The sequence below is a fragment of the Bufo bufo genome, chromosome 4, assembly GCF_905171765.1.
Source record: "Bufo bufo chromosome 4, aBufBuf1.1, whole genome shotgun sequence".
In the NCBI taxonomy this organism is placed as follows: domain Eukaryota; kingdom Metazoa; phylum Chordata; class Amphibia; order Anura; family Bufonidae; genus Bufo; species Bufo bufo.
Genome location: NC_053392.1, coordinates 172,193,549 through 172,216,414, shown reverse-complemented (window position 1 = coordinate 172,216,414; position 22,866 = coordinate 172,193,549).

Below are 22,866 nucleotides of genomic sequence, written 5' to 3'. Positions count from 1 at the left end.
CTTCCATTGCTCCAGAGTCCAATATTTATGCTCCCTAGCAAATTGAAGCCTTTTTTTCTGGTTTGCCTCACTGATTAGTGGTTTTCTTATGGCTACACAGCTGTTCAGTTTCAATCCCTTAAGTTCCCTTCGCATTGTGCGTGTGGAAATGCTCTTACTTTCACTATTAAACATAGCCCCGAGTTCTACTGTTGTTTTTCTTCGATTTGATTTCCAAACGTTTAAGTGATAGCCGATCACGATCATTCTGAATTTTTTCCCCGCCACATTTCTTCCTCGAATACGATGGGTCCCCACTATCCTTCCAATTTTTAATAATGCGTTGGACAGTTCTTAACCCAATTATAGTAATTTCTGCAATCTCCTTAGATGTTTTCTCTGCTTGATGCATGCAAATAGTTTGACCCTTCTCAAACAGACTAACATCTTTTCCATGACCACGAGATGTGTCTTTCGACATGGTTGTTTAAGAAATGAGAAGCAACTCATTGCACCAGTTGGGGTTAAATAACTTGTTGCCAGCTGAAAGAAAATCGCCCATGCAGTAATTATCCAATAGTAATTATCCAGGTGGCGACTTTTTTTTTTTTGGACAGGCAGTATATATTAGTATTCCATAGTGTTCTCTTTTCTTCGGTTCAGGTTAAGTGACAGTATCTTACCTATGGGTTATTATTAATATGTAGAGAGAGGTTTTTGTACATTATTTACCCTGAGTACTGCCTACTGGAGAGCCATACCTATTTGAAAAGCATGTAAATGTAATTCTTCAGCAGTATGAATGAACGGTATATTGTACTGTGCTTTATTGTACTGTGTGACCTTAAGTGGGTTATGCAGAGATTTATATTGATGACTTTTCGTCAGGATAGGTCATCAATATCTGATCGTGGGGGTCTGACACCTGGGACCCCCACCAATCAGCTGTTTGAACAGAAGGTGTCACTCCTAGTGAGCGCTGCTTCCTGTTCATTACACATCACATCATATCCTCGGGAGCAGTGGTGTAGTGCAATTACAAGTACTCGCTCCACTCAGGTGAATGGAGTGGGTACTTGTCATTACACTGCACTTTCGAGATGACATGCAGTGCAATGAACAGGAAGCGGTGCGCTCATGGAGCCCAATAGCGCTATTTTCTTGACCCAGGCCCACCTTGGTAGTCCATGTATGCTTACTTTGTTCAGGTACAAGAATTTTGATGCCACATCATTATTTATTATGCATCTATTGTGGATTTGTTAGTCTATGTTTGTTGTACATCATTTGAGGCTGCTATTCTGGACTACATACATTTTGCCCATATTTGTGGTTTTTGGTGGGAGCTGGATAGGTGTCTGGTCTTATTTTGCATCAGCACTTGACATATTGTATACAATTTTTAATCATGTTTGTGTGTATTTTGTAGCCTAATAAAATTCTTGTATTGCTTTTACACTCAGTAGATGTGCATTTTCATGGGGTTTTCTTGGGCCATCAATATAAATCGCTTCACAACTACCTTTAAAGTCATTTGCCAAACATTTAGATGCAATGCAGATATGGATTTCTAAATGTAACAAACACAATCAACATAGTTCTTACGAATGAGATCAATGGTACTTGCCTGCATAGCCAACTGGCTATGAAAAAACTAATATACTGTGTTATCAGAAAATGTGTTATCAGAAAATTACTTATTGTTTAAATCATGTTTTTATTTTAAACATGTTTTTAAGGAATTTTTAGTGATATTTTTAGTTTTTCTTGTTAATATCTATATAAAAAAAATCCTGCATGCACTAGCCACTAGGTCTAATAATAGGACAGGTTGGCATTAGCAGGAGGTGCTTCAAACCCACATGCAGTTGTGCATATATATAGGGGAGCAAATCCTGCACTTGTGGCCCGTTGCTAATGGCAATCCCCAGCAAAATGCATACAATGGAGGATGCCCGCGGCGAACCACAAGTACCACAATAGACATCCTACACAAGGTAACAAGTGCGGATGTAATAATTAATATAACAATATAACAAAACAATAACAAACACAGGTGCACTCTGCAGTATCACTAAATCCTCAAACTGTTTTTAAAATTGAGAGATTAGTCAACATGTCCTACGGTGTAGAACATGTCTAAGCCCGGACACCACGACAAGGTTTTTCAAGTACCCCGGGACCCTACACTCTCCTACCTGAGCCGTATGGGCGATACCAGGAGCCAGTGGGCAAATTACAGGAGCATAAGGCCGACTCACAAACAACTCACCAGTTACCTCCAGCATGTGGCCATGCTTGCAATGGGAGGAGGGAGGAGTCTGTGAGTCCCACTCAAGACTTGCTGATATGTCCCAGGCCTCACAGGTGCACCTAAATGTGGCCTGTAGATGGAAAACAGGCACATTTAAATAGGAGTTTATACACCTCCAGAAATCTATATATACAAACTAAGAAGACAGGTTGGCATTAGCAGGAGGTGCTTCAAACCCACATGCAGTTGTGCATATATATAGGGGAGCAAATCCTGCACTTGTGGCCCGTTGCTAATGGCAATCCCCAGCAAAATGCATACAATGGAGGATGCCCGCGGCGAACCACAAGTACCACAATAGACATCCTACACAAGGTAACAAGTGCGGATGTAATAATTAATATAACAATATAACAAAACAATAACAAACACAGGTGCACTCTGCAGTATCACTAAATCCTCAAACTGTTTTTAAAATTGAGAGATTAGTCAACATGTCCTACGGTGTAGAACATGTCTAAGCCCGGACACCACAACAAGGTTTCTCAAGTAGCCCGGGACCCTACACTCTCCTACCTGAGCCGTATGGGCGATACCAGGAGCCAGTGGGCAAATTACAGGAGCATAAGGCCGACTCACAAACAACTCACCAGTTACCTCCAGCATGTGGCCATGCTTGCAATGGGAGGAGGGAGGAGTCTGTGAGTCCCACTCAAGACTTGCTGATATGTCCCAGGCCTCACAGGTGCACCTAAATGTGGCCTGTAGATGGAAAACAGGCACATTTAAATAGAAGTTTATACACCTCCAGAAATCTATATATATAAACTAAGAAGACAGGTTGGCATTAGCAGGATTGCATTTGGCATTTTCCATCTACAGGCCACATTTAGGTGCACCTGTGAGGCCTGGGACATATCAGCAAGTCTTGAGTGGGACTCACAGACTCCTCCCTCCTCCCATTGCAAGCATAGCCACATGCTGGAGGTAACTGGTGAGTTGTTTGTGAGTCGGCCTTATGCTCCTGTAATTTGCCCACTGGCTCCTGGTATCGCCCATACGGCTCAGGTAGGAGAGTGTAGGGTCCCGGGCTACTTGAGAAACCTTGTCGTGGTGTCCGGGCTTAGACATGTTCTACACCGTAGGACATGTTGACTAATCTCTCAATTTTAAAAACAGTTTGAGGATTTAGTGATACTGCAGAGTGCACCTGTGTTTGTTATTGTTTTGTTATATTGTCTAATAATAGGCCCTACTTCTTGATCTGGACAGATCACTTTACTTTATCTCCTTATGATTACAGGCAGGATTACAATGAAAGATGCCATGTATATAAAATATAGATAACACAGGATATATGATTCACAAGGTGATATCACAGCTTCTCTACTCTCTCCTGACCTCTGCACAGGTCAAAGAGCATGCCTAGGAAACTCTCCCTTAGGGCTCATGCACACAAACGTATTTTCTTTCCGCTTCCGTTCCGTTTTTTTTGCGGACCGTATGCGGAACCATTTACTTCAATGGGTCCGCAAAAACAACGGAAGGTACTCCGTGTGCATTCCGTTTCCGTATTTCCATTCCACAAAAAAGTAGTGCATGTCCTATTATTGTCTGCAAATCACGGTCCGAGGCCCCATTCAAGTCAATGGGTCCGCAAAAAATACGGAACGCACACGGAACACATCCGTATGTCATCCGTATTTCATCCGTATTTTGCGGATCCATACTGTAGAAATACTATGCCCAGCCCATATACTGTAGTTCATGTGTTTGGTGATTAATAAGTTACTGTTTCCGTTTCCGATCTGCAATAAAAATAGATCAAATACGGAAACCATACGGTTATGTTTTGTGGAATAACAGAACGGAAGAGGACTTAAATCAGAGAAAAAAAAATCAGATACGGATTAACGGATCCGTGAAAAACAGACCGCAAAACAACAACGGTCGTTTGCATAAGCCCTTAAGGTGGCTTTAAAAGGCCTGATATTTGGGCCGATTATCTGGAATGAAAGTTTGCATGAATGCTCGTTCCAGATAATCAGCCTGTGTAGAGGTTCCACAGATCTCCTGAGGAACAAGCGAAATGCTCATTCATCGGGTGAACTGATTGTTAGTGTGGACACCTCAGTCATCGTTTCTGGGCAATAGATTGTGCAGTGTGAACAACACTCTGCTGCCCAGAAACAATGAATTTGTTTGAGGACAAGCAATGGAAGTAGCCATCGCTTTTCCTCATATAGTGGGCGTGATTGCTGTATTTAAATGGAGGGCTTCACCTCCACTGATAAGCAGGCAATTGTCTGCTTATTGACGAATGTAAATGCATCTTTAGAAGTCAGAGTCCCCTCCTGTCCATAGTGTCTACCGCCCAGGGTGGCTGCTGTAAAGCATATTTCTAAATGCTGTTCAGAAATAGTGATGAGCGGGAGGTGCCATATTCGATTTCGCGATATTTCGCGAATATTCGATTGAATATTCGTCTTATATTCGTCGAAATCGAATATTCGTCATTATGCTATTTATCGCGAATAATATGCGATTTAATTAATCGCACATTGCGATTTTTGTGTAATTTACGAATATTCGCTATATTGCTATATATTCTTGTTTTAGAATATGACGAATATTCTAAAAAACGAAGTTATAGCAATATAGCAAATATTCGTAAAATACACATAAAGACTGCAATTTCACTAATGTAGTGCTATAATCTTTTTTTTTTTGTCCAAATTCTGAATCAGAAAGAGACAAAAAAATTGACAAAAAAAAAAAGATTATAGCACTACATTAGTGAAATTTCAGTCTATATGTGTATTTTACGAATATTCGCTATGTTGCTGAATATTCTTGTCTTACAATATGACGAATATTCTAAAAAACTAATATATAGCACTATATCGCATATATTAGTTTTTTAGAATATTCATTTTTTTTCCCCTAATTAGTACAATTATTACCCTTCAGCATACTCCTCCCCGACAAGCGTCCCCATCACCATGGGAACGCCTGGTGGTTAGAATATACCATCGGATCTGAGTTTTCACGATCTAACTCAGATCCGATGGTATATTCTAACCACCAGGCGTTCCCAGGGTGATGGGGACGCTTGAAGTTAGAATATACCGCCAGGGTGTTGTGATCCGCGCAATTAACCCCTCAGGTGCGGGTTAATTGCGCTGATCACAGCGCCCTGTGCGCCCTCCCCAGTATTAAAATAATTGGTGGCCAGTGCGGCCTAACTCCCCCTCCCCCCAGTATTAAAATCATTGGTGGCAGTGGCCACAGGGTCCCCCTCCCCCCCTGGCAGTGGCCACAGGGTCCCCCTTCCCCCCCCCCCCCCCCCCGTCATTGGTGGCAGCAGGCAGTTCCGATCGAGTCCCAGCGAAATGGCCGGGCTTCGATCGGTTACCATGGTAGCCAGGACGCTACTGAAGTCCTGGCTGCCATGGTTAGTTAATCACTCAGCAGCATTTACTTACCTGCGGGGCTCTCCTCCTTCTGAGAACTCACAGGTCTATGTGGCGCATTGCTGAAGGCATAAATGCGGCGCATAGACCTGTGAGTTCTCAGAAAGAGGAGAGCCCTGCAGGTAAGTAAATGCTGCTGAGTGGAACTGCCTGCTGCCACCAATGACGAGGGGGGGGAGGAAGGGGGACCCTGTGGCCACTGACAGGGGCGAGGGGGACCCTGTGCCACTGCCACCAATAATAATTAATAAAAATTAATTCTGGGGAGGGGGGGCGCACTGGCCACCAATTATTTTAATACTGAGGAGTGGGGGTTAGGGCGCACTAGCCACCAATTATTTTAATACTGGGGAGGTGGGGGGGCGCACAGGGCGCTGTGATCAGCGCAATTAACCCGCACCTGAGAGGTTAATTGTGCGGCTCACAGCGCCCTGGCGGTATATTCTAACTTCAAGCGTCCCCATCACCATGGGAATGCCTGGTGGTTAGAATATACCATCGGATCTGAGTTAGATCGTGAAAACTCAGATCCGATGGTATATTCTAACCACCAGGCGTTCCCATGGTGACAGGGATGCTTGTCGGGTAGGAGTATGCCGAAGGGCAATAACTGTACTAATTGGGGAAAAAAAATAATATTCTATAAAACGAATATATGTGATATAATGCTATATATTCGCTTTTTTGAATATTCGTCATTTTTTATCATCTAAACTCTTGATTCCTCCCTGCTTCTTGCTTGTGGGCCAATGACTCATTGGCCCACAAGCATTTTAAGCAGGAAGGAATCATGTGTTCAGATGGAGAAAATGACGAATATTCGATATAACGAATATATGCACTATATTCGTAATATTCGCGAATTATCAAAGTTGCGATATTCGCGATTAACCTCTTGCCGCCACGCTAACGCCGAAAAGCGTCATCGTGGCGGCTCTCCCAGGCTACGCTAACGCCGATTGGTGTCATCTCGCGTGAGCCGAGACTTCCTGTGAACGCGCGTGCACAGGCGCGCGCATTCACAGGAACGGAAGGTAAGAGAGTGGATCTCCAGCCTGCCAGCGGCGATCGTTCGCTGGCAGGCTGGAGATGCGATTTTTTTAACCCCTAACAGGTATATTAGACGCTGTTTTGATAACAGCGTCTAATATACCTGCTACCTGGTCCTCTGGTGGTCCCTTTTGTTTGGATCGACCACCAGAAGACACAGGTAGCTCAGTAATATGTAGCACCAAGCACCACACTACACTACACCCCCCACCCTGTCACTTATTAACCCCTTATTCACCCCTGATCACCCCCATATAGACTCCCTAATCCCCCCCTGTCATTGATCACCCCCCTGTCATTGATCACCCCCTTGTAAGGCTCCATTCAGACGTCCGTATGATTTTTACGGATCCACTGATATATGGATCGGATCCGCAAAACACATACGGACGTCTGAATGGAGCCTTACAGGGGGGTGATCAATGACGGGGGTGATCACCCCATATAGACTCCCTGATCACCCCCCTGTCATTGATCACCCCCCTGTCATTGATCAACCCCCTGTAAGGCTCCATTCAGATGTCCGTATGATTTTTACGGATCCACTGATACATGGATCGGATCCGCAAAACACATACGGACGTCTGAATTGAGCCTTACAGGGGGGTGATCAATGACGGGGGTGATCACCCCATATAGACTCCCTGATCACCCCCCTGTCATTGATCACCCCCCTGTCATTGATCACCCCCCTGTAAGGCTCCATTCAGACGTCCGTATGATTTTTACGGATCCACTGATACATGGATCGGATCCGCAAAACACATACGGACGTCTGAATGGAGCCTTACAGAGGGGTGATCAATGACGGGGGTGATCACCCCATATAGACTCCCTGATCACCCCCCTGTCATTGATCACCCCCCTGTCATTAATCACCCCCCTGTAAGGCTCCATTCAGACGTCCGTATGATTTTTACGGATCCGCTGATACATTGATCGTATCCGCAAAACACATACGGACATCTGAATGGAGCCTTACAGGGGGGTGATCAATGACAGGGGGGTGATCACCCCATATAGACTCCCTGATCACCCCCCTGTCATTGATCACCCCCTGTAAGGCTCCATTCAGATGTCCGTATGTGTTTTGCGGATCCGATCCATGTATCCGTGGATCCGTAAAAAACATACGGACGTCTGAATGGAGCCTTACAGGGGGGGTGATCAATGACAGGGGGGTGATCACCCCATATAGACTCCCTGATCACCCCCCTGTCATTGATCATCCCCTGTCATTGATCACCCCCCTGTAAGGCTCCATTCAGATGTCCGTATGATTTTTACGGATCCACTGATACATGGATCGTATCCGCAAAACACATACGGACGTCTGAATGGAGCCTTACAGGGGGGTGATCAATGACGGGGGTGATCACCCCATATAGACTCCCTGATCACCCCCCTGTCATTGATCACCCCCCTGTCATTGATCACCCCCCTGTAAGGCTCCATTCAGACGTCCGTATGATTTTTACGGATCCACTGATACATGGATCGGATCCGCAAAACACATACGGACGTCTGAATGGAGCCTTACAGGGGGGTGATCAATGACGGGGGTAATCACCCCATATAGACTCCCTGATCACCCCCCTGTCATTGATCACCCCCCTGTCATTGATCACCCCCGTGTAAGGCTCCATTCAGACGTCCGTATGATTTTTACGGATCCGCTGATACATGGATCGGATCCGCAAAACACATACGGACATCTGAATGGAGCCTTACAGGGGGGTGATCAATGACAGGGGGGTGATCACCCCATATAGACTCCCTGATCACCCCCCTGTCATTGATCACCCCCTGTAAGGCTCCATTCAGATGTCCGTATGTGTTTTGCGGATCCGATCCATGTATCCGTGGATCCGTAAAAAACATACGGACGTCTGAATGGAGCCTTACAGGGGGGGTGATCAATGACAGGGGGGTGATCACCCCATATAGACTCCCTGATCACCCCCCTGTCATTGATCATCCCCTGTCATTGATCACCCCCCTGTAAGGCTCCATTCAGATGTCCGTATGTGTTTTGCGGATCTGATCCATGTATCCGTGGATCCATAAAAAACATACGGACGTCTGAATGGAGCCTTACAGGGGGGTGATCAATGACAGGGGGTGATCACCCATATAGACTCCCTGATCACCCCCCCCTGTCATTGATCACCCCCCTGTAAGGCTCCATTCAGACATTTTTTTGGCCCAAGTTAGCGGAAAATTTTTATTTTATTTTTTTCTTACAAAGTCTCATATTCCACTAACTTGTGTCAAAAAATAAAATCTCACATGAACTCACCATACCCCTCACGGAATCCAAATGCGTAAAATTTCACGCTTTAGGGCCCCTAAAATGCCAGGGCAGTATAAATACCCCACATGTGACCCCATTTTGGAAAGAAGATACCCCAAGGTATTCGCTGAGGGGCATATTGAGTCCATGAAAGATTTAAATTTTTGTCCCAAGTTAGCGGAAAGGGAGACATTGTGAGAAAAAAAAAATAAAAAAAATTCCGCTAACTTGTGGCAAAAAAAAAAATTCTATGAACTCGCCATGCCCCTCATTGAATACCTTGGGGTGTCTTCTTTCCAAAATGGGGTCACATGTGGGGTATTTATACTGCCCTGGCATTTTAGGGGCCCTAAAGCGTGAGAAGAAGTCTGGGATCCAAATGTCTAAAAATGCCCTCCTAAAACTAATGTGGGCCCCTTTGCGCATCTAGGCTGCAAAAAAGTGTCACACATCTGGTATCGCCGTACTCAGGAGAAGTTGGGGAATGTGTTTTGGGGTGTCATTTTACATATACCCATGCTGGGTGAGAGAAATATCTCGGTCAAATGCCAACTTTGTATAAAAAAATGGGAAAAGTTGTCTTTTGCCAAGATATTTATCTCACCCAGCATGGGTATATGTAAAATGACACCCCAAAACACATTGCCCAACTTCTCCTGAGTACGGCGATACCACATGTGTGACACTTTTTTGCAGCCTAGGTGGGCAAAGGGGCCCACATTCCAAAGAGCACCTTTCGGATTTTACCGGCCATTTTTTACAGATTTTGATTTCAAACTACTTCTCACGCATTTGGGCCCCTAAAATGCCCGGGCAGTATAACTACCCCACAAGTGACCCCATTTTGGAAAGAAGACACCCCCAGGTATTTCGTGGTGGGCATAGTGAGTTCATGTAAGTTTTTATTTTTTGTCACAAGTTAGTGGAATATGAGACTTTGTAAGAAAAAAAAAAAATATCATAATTTTCCGCTAACTTGTGACAAAAAATAAAAAATTCTAGGAACTCGCCATGCCCCTCACGGAATACCTTGGGGTGTCTTCTTTTTAAAATGGGGTCACTTGTGGGGTAGTTATACTGCCCTGGCATTTTAGGGGCCCAAATGCGTGCTAAGTAGTTTGAAATCAAAATGTGTAAAAAATGGCCGGTGAAATCCGAAAGGTGTTCTTTGGAATATGGGCCCCTTTGCCCACCTAGGCTGCAAAAAAGTGTCACACATGTGGTATCGCCGTACTCAGGAGAAGTTGGGGAATGTGTTTTAGGGTTTCATTTTACATATACCCATGCTGGGTGAGATAAATATCTTGGTCAAATGCCAACTTTGTATAAAAAAAATGGGAAAAGTTGTCTTTTGCCGAGATATTTCTCTCACCCAGCATGGGTATATGTAAAAAGACACCCCAAAACACATTGCCCAACTTCTCCTGAGTATGGCGATACCACATGTGTGACACTTTTTTGCAGTCTAGGTGGGCAAAGGGGCCCACATTCCAAAGAGCACCTTTAGGATTTCACCGGCCATTTTTTACAGGTTTTGATTTCAATCTACTTACCACACATAAGGGCCCCTAGAATGCCAGGGCAGTATAACTACCCCACAAGTGACCCCATTTTGGAAAGAAGACACCCCAAGGTATTTTGTGATGGGCATGGCGAGTTCATGGAAGTTTTTATTTTTTGTCACAAGTTAGTGGAATATGAGACTTTGTAAGGAAAAAAAATAAAATTAAAAAAATCATCATTTTCCGCTAACTTGTGACAAAAAATAAAAAGTTCTATGAACTCACTATGCCCATCAGCGAATACCTTAGGGTGTCTACTTTCCGAAATGGGGTCATTTGTGGGGTGTTTGTACTGTCTGGCCGTTGTAGAACCTCAGGAAACATGACAGGTGCTCAGAAAGTCAGAGCTGCTTCAAAAAGCGGAAATTCACATTTTTGTACCATAGTTTGTAAACGCTATAGCTTTTACCCAAACCATTTTTTTTAATCAAAGACATGTAGAACAATAAATTTAGAGAAAAATTTATATACGGATGTCGTTTTTTTTTGCAAAATTTTACAACTGAAATTAAAAAAATGTCATTTTTTTGCAAAAAAATCTGTAAATTTCGATTAATAACAAAAAAAGTAAAAATGTCAGCAGCAATGAAATACCACTAAATGAAATCTCTATTAGTGAGAAGAAAAGGAGGTAAAATTAATTTGGGTGGTAAGTTGCATGACCGAGCAATAAACCGCTAAAGTTGTGGAGTGCCGATTTGTAAAAAAGGGCCTGGTCACTAGGGGGGTATAAACCTGTGGTCCTTAAGTGGTTAATATTCGCTACGCGAATATTCGCGCTCAACACTATTCAGAAAAGCTCAGGCAAGTTGGCTGCCTCCATAATCATGGAAGAAATAGAGTTAAAAATAAATCCACAATCAGAAAATATAAAAATATGTAATATACTTTAATTACTGAAATCATACATTTCTAAAGGAATAATAGCTATAAAGTGGCCCATTTTATGTCTTAGCAATGCTCCCTGTCTTCTGTTTACTTAAAGGGGTTATTCGAGTTATTTTTTTGTTCTTTCTTTGTTCCTAACTAAGCAAATGTAACAGTTTTCCAATTAATTTACTTTATCTCCAGTGGCTGGTTTCTCAGATTTCACTGAGGGTCACATGACCTGTGATGTCAGCTTCTCTCCCTGCTCTGATGTTTGTTTACAAGCCTGTAAATTAGACTTCACTGTGCTGGCCACGCCCCCCCCCCCCCCACACTTTCACTGCCGTCTGCTCTCTCTCTTAAAATTCTTAACCCCTTCAGCTGCACATACTGGCTAGCTGCAGCAGTGACAATTCTGGGCACAGGATCTGTCAGACTAGAGAGAGCATTGCACAAGAAGGTAGCGGGAAGATCCTGTGTGTATTAGCAGTGTCATTATACAAGTAGGACTTGTAGTTCTACACTTACAAGTTGCTGTTGATTCTCCCAGCACTCAGGGCAGCTCTTGTATACACTCCCTTTGCAGTGTCATTATACAGCTGGGACTTGTAGTCCTACACATACAACATGCTGTTGAGTCTCTCAGCAGGCAGACATGTCACTCAGGGCAGCTCTTGTATCCACTCCCTTAGCAGTGTCATTATACAGCTGGGACATGTAGTCCTACACATACAACATGCTGCAGAGTCTCCCAGAAGGCAGAAATGTCACTCAGGGCAGCTCTTATATTCACTCCCTTAGCAGTGCAGGGGGAGGGGCAGAGATTGTTTTTATTGCATGTAAACAAAGGGCCAGAAGAGAAGCAGGGAAATAAGGAAATATATATATTTTTTTGCATAAAACTTGCTTAGCTTAGTTATATATTGCTGCCCATCAGATTTTCAGTGCTATATTATTTTTTTTTCCTAACTCGGACAACCCCTTTAACTGTGGAGACATGCTCCACCCTGACTGCTGCCTACTGCCCTCACTGCCTCTCTGAGGTATATATATACTGTATCTGTAGATGAATTCCTTGAAAAGTACTTTTTCGAAAATGGTTTCTTTTTTTGGGTCGTTTCTAATTGTTTGGATCCCCAAGGCTGAAATGATGTGTGAAAAACATCCTAATAAAAAAAAAGACTGTAAAATATAGAGGGTGTTCCTTTGTTCCTGAGTCCGATGTTAATATGTCTTGTAGCACACTAGGGCCAGATATAGTGTTTAGACAAACTGCAGAACCAAGGTAATAAATATTTGGTGTCATTTATCAAACTGGTGTAAAGTAGAACTGGCTTAGTTGCCCATAGCAGCCAATCAGATTCCACCTTTCATTTTTCACAGTTCCTCAACACCAGTTCGATAAATGACCCCAATTGTGTTTTGTTGTTTTAACACCTGCTATGTTAGATAAAAAAAATAAAAAATCATGCACATTTTACTTCAGTTTCTCTCTAAATTGTATTTTGCATTTATCACCTTCTTTCCCATTCTCAAATTCGGAATTTTCCCCGAGCTAGTAGGTAGAGACTGTTATGATGTCTCCCATACACAGCACATGGAGATAAGTAGATCCTGCTTCCTCCCTCTCTTTCTATACCACCTCGTCAGCAGCAGTATGTAGATTATTATACGGCAGTACTGAGCAATAGCTCTCTTCCTACTTCTCCTCCCCTCTTCATAGTTTTTCTACGTGATTTGATCTAACTGTATGCTGCTAACCGATCTTCACTGACTACAGATGGGATAATAAAATGGGATCACAGGTTTGATCTTTAATATATTATCTATTAAGACACCCTAAAGTTGTATTTGCCTTGGCAACTGTTGCTTGACATTGAGTATTAATTGTTAGCATACTTGTATCCAGAATCCCTAAGTCCTTCTTTTGTTATGCAGTAATATTATCACTGTGCCCTATGTGCATTATCTTACATTTACCAACATTATACATTATCCTACCTATTTTTGTCATTGTTGTCAGATTGTCTAGGTCTTTCTGTAACATTTTACATTCAAGGGGAAATACTTTTTTTTTTTATCATCAGCAAAATCCAATCCACAAGGTTATTCATAAAGAGATTAAAATGGATTGGGCCTAATACAAATCCTTGTGATACCCTACTGCTGGATTTACTAGCAGTAGAGTCCCTGTATCAGCAGCTTCAGAACACGGTTATTTGTGTTGTACAGTATCAAATGATTTAGCAAAATCTAATTACTGGTATACATCTCATTAGAGGGCATGGTCAACATTGAGATTTGAACTTATTGCACAGTTGGTACTCTTTCCCACTCTCTTCCTCTGTGTAATAATATAAGTACAGCTTGTACTACCTCCATATCTCTTTCTCCGTGTGATGATGTAAGCACAGCTAAGGGTCCATTCACACGTCCGTAAGTGTTCTGCGGATCCGCAAATTGCGGATCTGCAAAACACGGACACTGGCCATGTGCATTCCGCAATTTGCGGACCGCACATCGCCGGCACTATAATAGAAAATTCCTAATCTTGTCCGCAATTGCAGACAAGAATAGGACATGTTCTATTTTTTTGGCGGAAACAGAAGCACGGATGCGGAAGTGCGGATCCGCAAATGCGGATGCGGACAGCACATTCCGGCCCCCAATATTATATTGTGAAGGCCATGTGATTTTTATTCTTTATGTGATTTGTCTGTTTTACTTTACATTTAATCACACTTAGTAAATATTTTTATCACTTAGCATCTTAAGCCTTTTTATTCTCAAATTGTCAAATTCACGTTAAAACATAAGCACACTGTAGCTAGTATTCCTTCATCCTGTTTCCCTTTCTCTCTGTGATGATGTAAGCACAGTTAGTACTCTCCCTCTCTCTCTCTCTCTCTTTTTCTCTGTGATGATGTAAGCATAGCTAGTGCTGCTTCCCTCTCTCTCTGTGATGATATAAGCACAGCTAGTACTGTCTAACTCTCTCTGTGATGATGTAAGTTGTGTTGTAAGTGTATTTTACATACTTAATTAAGTACTGATTGCCTCTGCCCCCTTTAATTATTATATCTCCTTCTATATATTCCTTGTAATATAGTGTGTTAGGGATAGTTAGATAACAACAACAACCCCCCATTGTGCTGAGAAGGCCACATTTCTACGCGATTATCTCAATGACATGCATGCTGCACACTGGATATTCTTAGAAGGAGGGGCTAAAAAGTATAAACCTGGTGCACATAGGTCTATCTGTGCTACGACATGGTAAAATTAGTCCTCCCCCAATATTATATTGTGAAGGCCATGTGATTGATTAATATTTATTCTGTATGTGATTTGTCTGTTTTACCTTACATTTAATCACACTTAGTAAATATTTTTGTCACTTAGCTTCTTAAGCCAATTTATTCTCAAATTGTCAAATTCACATTAAAACATAAGCACACTGTAGCTAGTATTCCTTCTCATAATCCATACTGCTGACTCTCATTTATTTACTTGACATTAACTAAAAAAAGTGGGAACTTCCTGACCGAGAAGTCAATAGCTGTTGTGTTCTGAAATTAAATAATTAAAGAGGACCTTTCACTGGTCCTGAGATAACAATATTAGTAACTGGCAGTGTAGGACATAATCAGTAGATGTCCCTGTGCCAATTTTTTTCAGATACACTGCTCCGTTCCCCTGCTGTGCCCTTCATTCTCTTTTGCTGCCCTGTATGTTAATTAGTAGCATCGGTACAGGGAGAAGGAAACGGTCATGTTTTCTCAAGGGAGAAAAAAAGCTCACCTTCTCCCTGGCTGTGACGCTCTCCGCTGCAATTGGGCAGCTCACAGCCAGAGAAAAGGAGACGCCCCTTGAGAAACACGGCCATCTCCTCCTCCCTGTACCGATGCTACTAATTAGCATACAGGGCATCAAAAGAGAACGAGTGGCACAGCAGGGGAACGGAGCAGCGTATATGAAAAATATTCTGGAGGTTTCTTTTGATGTACTGTATGTGAGCGAGTATTCTGATAAATGTTCGATCAGTTCTGAGGCTCACAAAAAGAGTTGCAACTTCTTTTGAGTGCTAATTGCATCTTCTATGGTATATTCGCCCACTTTACAGGTTCTGTACTGATTCCATATACTGTTACTTTTCTCCTGCACAAGAAATATAGCCAGGGAAAAAAACTAAAATAAATGTTTCATATTTTGCCTGAGGTCACTGTAGCTGTTGGTGCTTTCAATAAATTATACTGTCACATTTCTAACCCAAATGTTAGTATTCTTACATGGTAGAATCTATTTTTACACCTACTGTATGTATCTGTCTTTGAACAGCTGTGATCAAGACTGTGTGGACAATTACATCACTGCGAAAAATGGTACCATATGTAGGCCAAGGTCAGATGCCAAAATGAAATGGATAGCTGGTACACTATGTTTATCTTGGTTTCATTACAATAATTCTTGGTACATAACACAATGATTTTGATCTACAGTATGTTAGATATGGTTTCTATCTTTAGGGAATCTGTCACCTGGTTTGAGCATATTAAGGTGTTACTACTGCCATGTACAATAAAATACCTTATTTCTTGCTGTAGTCTTCATTTTTTGTTTCATGGTTTCATTAGCGATATAATCCACTTTTTATATTATGCAAATGAGTGTCCAAGGTGCCCAGAGGGGCGTTATTATCCTAATCTGGAGCCCAGTAACTCCCCCATACAGTGCCCAGCCCGCCTTCCTTTAGAGTCCAAGCACGCCTCTTCCAACATAAGTAACTGCCCACACCCGAACTCTTTGCCCCCGCCCCCCTCCGCTATGTGAAATCTCACGCAGGCGCAGTACCATGGACTGCCTGCGCGATGTAGAAGCTCCTGAGTGCAACAGCTTCAAATGTGTCCGTGGGCATGCGCCGAGCCCAGTGACAAATTTAAAGCTGTTGCCCTCAGGAGCTTCTACATCGTCCATGTGCAGGCAGTCCAGCAAGAAATAAGGTCTTTTATTGTGCATGGCAGTAGTTACATCTTAATATGCTCAAACCAGGTGACAGATTCCCTTTAACACTTCCCTTATTCATTCCTGACATTGGAAGAGTGTTAACTAAAACAACTCTATGCTATAAGGAGATATATTACCTTAAAGGAATGTTATGTTCATGAATGAACAAGTAATCATATCATATATGCAAAGAAATGTGTGAATGAACACGTGATCGTTTATAGTGAAATTCCTTCAGATGATCTGTAAATTTAGATACGGTAGTTTGGCAATTCTTGAAGCTCCTAGGTCACAATGGAAAAAAATGTAGTAGTGACCCACCTGCCATGTGTCAATTTATAATACTGATGTTCTCTTATAGGCCCCTCAGGCATCAGGGTCCACCACCCCAAGTGTGACTGCTACCTCTTACCTTTATATTTATGTCCTTTTATCCAGATTGAAAATGCATGATAACATTTTATCTTTTGTTCTCATTTTATGTTGGACTACTTGTAATTCCTGGAGCTTATCTTCCATAATACATATGATATATTTTATATACTATATCAAATTTTTTTTTTTTTATACACCATGTTTTTTTTTTAATTATCGCATCAGTAATCCAGATTGTTTGAAAACTCAGCACCTGTTAGAACTTAAAGGGGTGCTCTCACTTCAGCAAAGCATTTATCATGAAGACAGTTATTACAAGCCCCTTACTAGTGTATAGTGATTGTCCATATTCCTTCCTTTACTGGCTTGACTCATTTTTCCATCACATTTTATACTGCTCGCTTCCAGGGGTTATGGCTACCCTGCAATTCAGCAGCGGTGGCTGTGCTTGCACACTATAGGAAAATATGCATGCTTCTTTGGTGGCTGAGACCATGAGAGTGCACGTAGGCTGGTTCCTTTCCTAAATTGTGCAAGCACTTAATCATTTGTGATTAAGTAATTTGCATTCCATTGTATGTAGCAGGAGCACTGACGGGAAAAGGCAATGGAGCCACCCCCATCATTGAACCCCTCAGATGCTGTGTTTATTTTGATAAGAGTCAACCTGTCAGCATTTTCAGTTGACAGGCGGATGCGCTTATCAGTTATTATGCCCCCAGCAGCACAAAACGCTGGCGGCAGAGCAGGCCAGCACCTCCAAGTCATAGAGCTCCAGTTCGTGCTACGTGTCCAGCTTGGACACTCAATAGTTGTAAGGCACAGAGGGATCACTGAGGATGCTGACAAGGTCTTTTAGGTACTCCTTCATGATCTTCCAAAACTTTTCCTTCCTTGTGACACTAGGCCGCGCATCAGGGTGAGGGTGCTAGCGGGGTGTCATGAAACTGTTCCAGGCCTTGGAGAGTGTTGTCCTGCCTCTGTTGGAACTGCGGTGTGTTTGCCTCGTCTTCCCTCCTCGGTTGCCCAAGGAACTACAAACTCTGCCGCCAGCGTAATTTTTGGAGCAATTTTTCCACAGGACCTTCTGGTATTGCACCATTTTTCTACTCCTTTCCACCAAAGGAATGAGAGGTGAGAAGTTCTATTTGTAGCAGGGGTCGAGAAGGGTGAACAACCAGTAATCGGTGTTGGCCAAAATGCGTATAACGCGAGGGTCACAGGAAAGGCAGCATAACATAAAGTCAGTCATGTGTGCCAGAGTCCCAATAGACAAGACTTTGCTGTCCTCATCAGGAAGATGACTCTCAATCTCCTCATCCTCTTCCTCCTCTTCGGCCCATCCACGCTGAACAGATGAAATAAACCTGCTATGGGTACTACCCTCTGTAGCTGAGGCAACCGTCTCCTGCTCCTCGTCCTCCTCATCATCATCGTCCAATTTATGCTGAGAAGATGAACTGAGGGTGGTCTGGCTATCACCCTGTGTACTGTCTTCCCCCATTTCCACCTCTTCCACATGCAAAGGGTCCGCGTTCATTGTGAGCAGTGAGCGTTTCAGTAGACACATAAGTGGGATGGTTACGCTGATAATAGCAGCATCGCCGCTCACCATCTGTGTTGATTCCTTAAAGTTGCGTAAAACCTCACAGAGGTCAGACATCCATGCCCACTCGTCGCTTGTGAAAAGCGGAAGCTGACTGGAAAGGCAACGACCATGTTGTTGTTGGTATTCCACTATTGCTCTTTGCTGCTCACAAAGCTTGGCCAACATGTGGAAAGTGGATTTCCAGTCAGTGAGCTGGCAATTGCAAGTGCTGCTGCATTGTTTCTAGACTGGCGGCAGCTGTAGATGACTTTCGGAAATGGGCACTCACGATGCACACCTTCACTAGTAGCTCAGGCAAATTGGGGTAGGTTTTGAGAATCCGCTGAACCACTAAGTTGAACATGTGGGCTAGGCATGGTATGTGTGTGAGCTTGCTGAGCTCCAAAGCCGCCACCAAGTTACGGCCATTATCAGACACAACCATGCCTTGTTGTAGGTTGAGTGGCCAGAGCCACTGCTCAGTCTGTGTGCTGTTTGTCACCTAAGCAAATTAGTTTCAGCGCTGACGGTTGCCGCTTTCCCACTGCAGTGCTACACTGCTTCCATCTACTGACTGATGGCTGACTGGTGCTGCAAGATGAGAATTCAGAGGTGGAAGTGGAGGAGGAGTTGGAGGAGGAGAAGGAGGGGTTGCAGCCACTAATGTAGGTGGTGGCGGAAATCCTGATGGAAGTAGGGCCCGCAATCCTTGGTGTCGGTAGCTCCTGTGCCATCCCAGGGTATGACTCTCTCCCGGCCTTCACAATGTTCACCCAGTGTGCCATCAGGGATATGTAGCATCCCTGGCCAAAAGCACTTGTCCATGTGTCAGTCTTTAAGTGGACCTTCCCAATAACTACGTTGGTCAGGGCATCGGTGATGTTACAGGATACATGCTGATGTAAGGCGGGGACGGCACGCCGGAAAAAATTGTGGCGGCTGGGGACTGAGTAACGAAGGACGGCCGCCGCCATCAGGCTGCGGAAAGCCTCAGTGTCCACAAGCCTAAATGGCAACATTTTCAGGGCCAGCAATTTAGAAAGGTGCGCATTTAGTGCTATGGCCTGTGAGTGGGTGGCTGGGTATTTGGGCTTTCGTTCAAAGGCCTGAAGTATGGACACCTGTACGCTGCGCTGGGACACAGAAGTGGACGTGCTAACTGATGGTGCTTGCGAAAGTCCAGGTGCAGGGTGGGAGGCATCCTGTTTCTTGGACAGGGGATTGGCCAGCACGTAACACAGGGGAAGAGGAGGCAGTGGTGTGACCGACAGACACTGATTGTGGACCCAGGCATTCAACCCACCTATTAGGGTGCTTTGATGCCACGTGGCGGATCATGCTGGTGGTGGTGAGGTTGGTAGTGTTCACCCCCCTGCTCATTTTGGTGCGGCGCAGGTTGCAAATGACAATTCTTTTATCGTCCGCACTTTCCTAAAAAAAGTGGCAGACTGCGGAACACCCACCCATTGGCAAGGGAGATTGCTGCAAGGAGGTGCTCTGGGAAACAGTTGCGGGCCTGTTTGGTGTGGCCCGCCTTCTACCTTTTGCCACCCCACTGCCTCTTTCAGCCTGTTGCGGTGCTGCGGATCCCTCCCCATCTGTACTGCTGTCCTCACTCGGCTTGCCACCTTTCCAGGTTGGGTCAGTGATTTAATCGTCCACCACCTCCTCTTCCACTTCCTCACTTTGGTCATCCTCCTGACTTGTTGACCTAACAAGAACCTCACTTATTGACAACTGTCTCAGCCTCATCATCCACCTCTTGAGACACTAATTGCCATTGACTTATTGGCAACTGTGTCTCATCATCATCGTCCACCTTGTGAAACACTAATTGCTGTTCCCCACCGTCATCTTCTTCTGACTGTGCATGCTCTAGAGTTTGGGAATCAGTGCACAATATCTCCTTATGTCCCTCTTCAAACGGGCTTAGCGAGAGGCCCAAATCAAGGAATGGCGCTGAAAAGAGCTCATCGGAATATCCGAGTGTGGTATCACTTGTTTGTCAAGACTCTCCATGGTGGGAGGAAGGAGGATTAGGGTGAGGATTCTGTTGACCATTACACGGAATGTCACAGATATTTAGGATGCGCAAACGTTATACAGGAGATGTAGCGCAGGTAATGTCGCTGTCACCAGCGGCTAAGAAAAAATTACACTGAATGTCACAGATATTTAGGATGCGCAAATGTTATACAGGAGATGTTGAGCAGGTTATGTCGCTGTTAGCAGCGGAGAAAAAATTACACTGAATGTCACAGATATTTAGGATGAACAAACGTTATACAGGAGATGTAGCCTAGGTAATGTCGCTGTCAGCAGCAGCCAAACAATTGCACTGAATGTCACAGATATTTAGGATGCACAAATGTAACACAACAGATGTAGCAGAGGTTGTGTCACTGTCAGCAGCGGCCAAACAATTGCATGCAATCTAGCGCAGGTTGCGATAATAATATATATTGCAGCCAGATAAAACAATAGTCCTTAAAAGGACTTTTGGGTCTCTAACACCTTTCAACAGTAAACCTTGCCGGAAAAAAAAAAACATTTCCTGTCCCTACACTATCTGTCCATTCTGCTGCAGTTCTCCCTGCAAAAATCAGAAGGTAAAGCATAGAGGTCAGATCAATATATATCTGCGCTCTGGATCATCTGGGGTATTACCATATGGGCCCGGTACATCGATGACATCCTTATAGTCTGGAATGCGGGCACCCTGGAATTTAAAAAGTTTGTGGACTTTCTTAATGACAATACCATAGGTCTCCGTTTTACCTATGAGGCCAATGACTGTTCCCTCCCTTTTTTGGATGTCCGCATCTCCAAGAAACCTGGAGGTGAACTTTCTACAACCGTTTTCCGTAAGACCACGGCCACCAACTCAGTCCTGCATTGGCAGAGTTGCCATCCCCTGCCATTAAAGAGAGGTATTCCCTATGGACAATACCTGCGCTTACGCAGGAACTGTTCTGATGAGGAAGAGTTCTTGCGTCAGGCAGCAGACCTTCGTCAAAGGTTTAGGGCCAGGGGTTACCCTGACAAGGTACTGAGAGGGGCCTTTCAGAGAGCGGCTAACACCCCCAGAGAGACCTTACTTACTCCTAAGACCAGAGAGGAGGGTGACAGGAAAGTGAGATTTATTACTACTTTTGACGGTTCTGCAAAGGAATCTAGAGAGATTCTTGCACGACACTGGCCCATCTTACTCATGGATCCAGATGTCCGAGAAGTACTGCATGAACACCCACAGGTGACGTTCAGAAGAGGCCAAAGTCTTAAGGACTTATTGGTGCATAGTCATCTTGCACCACCAGTTAGACCTAGTATGTGGCTGAGCCGTCGCCCTGTGGGATGTTTCAGATGCAGTGGTTGCGTGGCCTGTAGCAATATTGACCAAGGTAAAACCTTCTACAGTACCAATCTCCAACGTAGTTTTGACATTAAAGACTTCATCTCATGTAGAACTACTGGTGTAATATATAAAATTACATGTATTTGCCAAAAAGAATACATTGGTAAGACTAAGCGCGAACTGCGCAGACGCATAGGAGAACATCTCCTGGAGTTTGCTAAGAGCCGTGATACCCCAGTGGCCCGCCATGTCTGCGATTTACACCAAGGCAATCCCAAGGCCATCAGAGTCATGGGTATTGAAGCTGTCAGTCCCCCCAAATGAGGGGGTGATTGGGACAAGATTCTTTTACAACGTGAGACACGGTGGATATTTCTTTTGAAGACTGTCGCACCAAACGGCCTAAATGAGCAGCTGAATTATAGTTGCTTCTTGTAGAAAGAATACATGCTGGCCTATCACCGTCAGTAATGATCTATGTACCTTTTTGTACTAACTGTCACCTTTCTGACATCGGTTTTACATTATGTACACCTATTTTGAGTGTGAACATGTTTTGGCCTTTAGCCCTAAGTATCATAATTCTGTACATTCAGTTTCTGGGTCAATAATCAACACTGACCAAGACCCTGCATGAAATATTAATCTACTTTCAATGATCACCTGTTTTTACCTGCTTTTCCGATTGTTTCTCTATCCCTGAGCTGTACCTATCCCACATAGGATAAATGGCCAAAAATATCTATAAATTAGAACCGATTGTGGTTCACAATATTCAGCCGTACTCCCGTTTGTCCGACCGATTGTATTCTGCTGAATATTTAGGAGCAATCGATATCTGAATTGCTTCTTATCTCTTTTGCTGTATTGTACAGCGTCCGCGATCTCGCGATACCAACGTGAATTCGCGCATGCGCAGGAGTGCGCTCTGTATCAGGCACTCTCTGTGCGTTGCAGGCCTCGTTTCCATTTTGTGATGAGCGCATGCGCCGTGCTTACGTGCAGGCAGGTAAGCGCATTCATTGGCCTCAATTACCGACGGCAGCAGCGGGAATCGAGCTGTATT